Below are 5,776 nucleotides of genomic sequence, written 5' to 3'. Positions count from 1 at the left end.
TAAAAACATTTTCTTCAAAATCACTGGATTCGACATTAAATGACCTAAAAAGGGTTGAGATGCCGTAAAACAAAAACAACAACCAACCAAACAGGATGAATAGTGGTATTGTATTATAATGTGGTAAACTAACTAAAATGTGTTGCCAATCAAATCTGAGTTGACAAATTTTTTATAGAAATGAATTCGCTCGGAAGATCAAAAAAACAAACAAAAAAAACGAAAGCCAAATGATATTTGTGGCTTGGATAACATCAATAACTGTACTCTTTCTCTCTGTTCTATTCTGCATGATATATATTTCTTTTGTACTCATATTCACCTCCAAACAAAGCATATTACTACTCAGGCATAAGGGAATACTATTTGAGACCATGCTTTCAACACTCTAAATAGGAAGCTGAGCAGCAAGATATCTGTTCACATTAGACCTACACGTCTGCATATTAGTACAGTCAGAGAAGCAGGACACAGGGACGAAATTCCAGAGTCTTTCAGTTGGAGGAATAAAAAGTATTAAGATAGAAGTATAGTTTGCCAGTAAAGGAGCAGGATTGTGCTGCTTATCAGGAAAGTCAGAGTTAGTTATGTCGAGGGATCACAAATGCTAAGACGTTGTCAGAACACATTCGATTAGAGTACTTATAAAACAGGCAAAGATATAAAGCAATCCGGTGATAGAACAGCGGTTAGAGCATGGTTGATATTGCAATATCTATTAGATTTGAGACTCTTTTTAGGATCTTGTCTAAAAGGGAGAGACTACTCAGCCAATTCTAGGAAATAAGCGTTGTTCATGGAATCTGTTTTTAGATTACGGCACAGAAAGAGAGTGGGAAAAATTGTTAATAGTGGTTGTAGCTAGTCGAGTGTTTTTTCTGAAAGTTTTGTTGAGCGACCATAAATTTGACCTCACCCAAGCATTTGCCATAGAAAAAATGATAAAGCAGAAAAAGGCTGGCAAATATCTTCTGTGGAAAGAGGTTCCAGGGAGGAGAAAAGGGCCCCACACCTACTAGGTTTTGGAGCCGGTTATGAACTCTAGCAGGGCTTGATAAGATGAGACAACAGCACTTCATTTTATGCCGTACTTGGCTTTTATAAAGACAGAGGATTGTATCAGCTATTAGATACTTACTGGAGTGGTATAATTATCCAACAATTTTTCCAGCGATCGTGGCAACAGATTTGATATATGTGTTTCATTTCAGATTAAATATAAAGGCATAATTATTATCTAACAATACGAATATATATATATATATATATATATATATATATATATATATATATATTAGCACGCTCGTGCGTGTTGGGTGCGCATATGCAATTAATTTGACAATATAGGACATATATCACATGTATTGTGTTTTAGTTTTCCACGTGGAGAATAATAACGATAATACATAAATGAAAAAGACATTTAAGACCAGCTAAATTATTTTTCATGATAGATAGATAGATAGATAGACAGAGAGACAAATATATGGAGTTTATTTAAATCCTTTTAAACTATTATAAAGTATCATTCATTGGAAAATTATTATTTCAATAAGTCAATTAATTTCCTGCATCGCTTAATAGTTTTACTTACATGAACAAACAATAGTGCCAATGTTCTTAAAAGGATCATCCGTTGTTTACCATGGAACACTGTTTAGGGGATTTAAAAACAAAACAGTATATGATATCATGGCTCCTCAGCAGTGTTGATCAAACACCACCTCCCTTAATAAAAATATTTTTGATACATGATCTAGTTCTTTTTCCTCTAAAAAAATTAATCTAACACACACACACACACACACACACACACACACACACACACACACACATATATATATATATATATATATATATATATATATATATATATGAGAGAGAGAGAGAGAGAGAAAGATTTGTTGTTGTTGTTGTTGTTGTTTTAAGGATTGTTGTTGTTGTGAAGGATAATAATAATAATAATAATAATAATAATAATAATAATAATAATAATAATAATAATAATAATACAGAAATGAAAAAGACAACATGGGGATTATTATTCATCAAAATGAAAAGATTATCCGTCATTATTTAGGAGAAACATCCCAAAACCAATACGGCTAAATTAATTAACGGAAATATTAAAAGAAGAACTATTTAAACATGTTTGGTCGTAACGATTGGCGACACCATGGCTGGCGACTCGTTTCTCCGTTTTCCATCTACTTGTGGTCTAATTAGATTTGTGTGTTTATGCTTTGTGATGTCAACACGTTATGGTAAAAATAAAATTAATTAAAACTTTCTTCACTGAAATGGGACAGACATATTGGGCCATTGGAATTTAATTTTATTGATCATTTGTGACACTTTGGCGTTCATGTTTCCTGACCGAATTCTACAGTTTATTTCCTCTTTTAATAGTGAGCAAAAAACGACTAAGTGTTCGTGTCTGCGAATTAATGCGAATTAGTGTTGGAATGCTTTGTATTATTTTTTATCCTGAGGACTACCGGTTTTATCGAGTGTTATTTTAATAACGTTTTGGTCGCTGTAACCCCCGACCTTCTTTATGTGTATCTCTTCGAACTCGGTGGTATTCCTGTCGAACTCGGGAATCTGCATAAAATTTCAAACGGAATCCGTTATTTAATCCATGTTTTCGTGCTCTCGTTTCGTGAGCAACTCGCAATTGTATTTTAAGTTTCGTTTGCTCTGGGAATTAAAAGTTCAACGCACAGAAGTGTGTTAGGTGTATCAGAAACTTCTTGAAAAAATATTGAATAATTCGACCCCCTGTCTTTCCAAGCGGATAACTATTCGAAAAATGTAATTCAAACCCTATTTTTTTTTTCAATTAAAGGATCAAGGTTCAAGGTTTCATTTAAAAAAATACAACAACGTGGTTTTTTAAAAAAAGGTTTCAAACTTCGGATTTACAGGTAAATTTTAAAAAAACTGTTCTTTTTTGTTTTAAATTAGAATAGATTATTTATTTATCTTTCATCTTCAGTTTGTGATATATAAAACTTTGGCACATAAATTAATTATTTACTTTTTGATAGACATTTCAAAATGGGGGCGGCGTGAATTAATTCGAACTCCTGTCTTTCCAAGCTGATAACTACTCGAAGAATGTAATTCAAACCCTATTTTTTTTTTAATTAAAGGGGCAAGGACCAAGGTTTCATTAAAAAATATACAAACAACGTGGTTAAAAAAAAAAGGTTTCAAACTTCGGACTTTACAGATAAATTTTTAAAAACTGTTCTTTTTTTTTCGTTATGAATTAGAATATATTATTTATTGATCTTTTATCTTCAATTTGTGATATATAAAACTTTGGCACATAAATTAATTATTTACTTTTTAATAGACATTCTAAAATAGGGGGCGTTTATTAAAAAAAACGTTTGTCTAAAATATTATATTCGGTTTATTGGAAAGAGCATAAAATTTTATATTGACCCTGAAAATATCGTAAAAATAGAATAAATAGAAACATTTTGATAGATTTTAAAAGTTAAAAATTGAAAAATACTTCAATTAATTTCATTACTGTTTTTTTTTTAAATAAAAAGAATAATATTTCTATCACTTTTTATCCAACGTTAATAGGTTATTTTGGAAAGAGCATAAAATTTCACATTGACCCTAAATATATCGTAAAATAGAATCAATAGAAACATTTTGATAGATTTTTAAAGTTTAAAAATTGAAAAATACTGAGCTCGTAAAATTCAATTAATTTCATTACTGTTTAAAATAAAATTTCTATTACTTTTTATACAACTTGAATAGTTTATTTTGGAAGTATAATCCATAAATAAAATAAACAACCCACTTTTAAAAGAGAAATTACGATGTTTTTATATTTTATTTGCAGTTTCGTGTTAGGGGGTGTCAAAAATTTCTACAAAAATTCTTATACACCTAGAAGTGTGTAAGTTTATAACTGAATTTTACCAAGTACTCTGTTCAGTGACGTGCAAAGAATTTTCTTCAGGGCAAGTGTTCAAGTGAAGAAAAAAATCCCGCAAAAATATAGTAATGGACACTGTCTCGGAGGAGCATAGACCTATGATAAATTCCTCTGAAAAGGGTACTTTAGAACGGGAGTAAATGGGTCAAGTGTGAAATGATGAGTTTGTAGCTTGACTGGGCTATGAAAACATGTTTACTGATAGGCTAAAAATTAAAACATGAACCAATAGCTACTACGTTATGCATTCGTAATGCCGGCATTCGACCTTCACCTGACAAATTTCTTTTTTTTCTAATTTTCACACTTTTGCACCATTTTTTCCGGGCTAAATCCCAAATATAAAGTTTTGCATGGATTCAAATACCTTATATATGAAGTTTCATGTCTGTAGACCAAAAACTCTAGGAGGAGTTTGGTAGGCAAAATTTGTTAAACAAAAATATATATGTATACATAAATATATATGGAAAAAATATTGTGTTAACTATAACCTTTTTACGCAAATATTATGCAAGAATAAATTATGTGGAATATCTGCATGAATATAATTACACATAATAGTTAACTAAAGATGATTATGCTATTAGAAAACCGAAGCAACTAGTAGGGAATTAATTAAAACGAATGTTTAAAAGAATATGCAAATTAGCTAGATCTTTTGCTAGTGAATGCAATTCCACAACCCGTATATGAGAAAATATTATTTTCTTTTTAAATAAATAGAAAAGAGCGGTTTAATATGAATATCAATACACATGAAAGAAAAACGAATCTATAGGAGTATATATATATATATATATATATATATATATATATATATATATATATATATATATATATATATGTGTGTGTGTGTGTGTGTGTGTGTGTGCCGGTCGGCACTAATCCTATTCGGGTTTAACTGGCTTCCTCCAAAGCAAGAAGTTTCATGGGAGTATGAAATTCACAATTGGTCCCTAGTCGCATGTATATTCCTCTCAAGAGAAATGATGATGACATTAGGTTTTTGCAACTCTTGCAGGGAGTTATCGACGTCCTCCTACATACAGCGCCTGGAATTCCCAAATTGGTCACCCATTTTAGTAATAACCAGGCTCAACGTTGCTTAACTTCGGTGATCTGATGCGAACCGGTGTGTCAACGTGATTATATATATATGTATGTATGTATGTATATATATATATATTCAAGCGAAAATGTGTGTATGTATGTTTGTATGTTTGTATGTGTGTTTGTGTGTCCGCTAAAAACTTTCGACAGACACGACGAAAATTCACAAACTCTGTATCATATTGAATATCCATACTTCGCTCGAAAAATATAAAAAAATTGGCTAAAAACGTTCATTTTTTTCATCCCCGAAATCGACAATTTTCCACAGGGGGGGGGGGAGGTCAACAAAAACGGTCCTCTCGTGACGACGACCGGTTCTACGCATGCGTCAGATTACGTCATGGCCTGATTTATTTAAATAGTTGAAAAACTGACTAAATTTCATGTACGTCGCGTTAGCTCAGTTGGTTAGCTCGTTGATTCGTTATCTAAACATTTTGGGTTCGAATCGTGGTGTGAGATGTCTTTTTTTATTTTTTAAATTTACATATTGAACCAGTGTTATTTATGCCATTTTTCACGTAACGTTCGTTTTTCTGTTTTGTTTTTTTTTTTACTTTGCTTATCCACCCACGACCACACACCCAAAAACACCGGGGTACTCACCGATTTTTTAAATTTTAATATCGAAACAGGCTTATTTAAGCCATTTTTCACGTGTTCGTTTTTCTGTTTTCTTTATTGTTTTTTCGA

The 5,776-nt window shown here is 31.5% G+C and overlaps 1 pseudogene; it reads right to left on the bottom strand.

The window, feature by feature from the left end:
• Positions 1-5,010: 5,010 nt before the first annotated feature.
• Positions 5,011-5,130, bottom strand: LOC145297112 (5S ribosomal RNA; annotated as a pseudogene).
• Between the last annotated feature and the right edge of the window lie 646 nt (positions 5,131-5,776).

Source organism: Euprymna scolopes, chromosome 17 (genome assembly GCF_053919585.1).
Source record: "Euprymna scolopes isolate OS-2025 chromosome 17, ASM5391958v1, whole genome shotgun sequence".
In the NCBI taxonomy this organism is placed as follows: domain Eukaryota; kingdom Metazoa; phylum Mollusca; class Cephalopoda; order Sepiida; family Sepiolidae; genus Euprymna; species Euprymna scolopes.
This window is presented reverse-complemented; position numbering and strand designations above follow the sequence as displayed.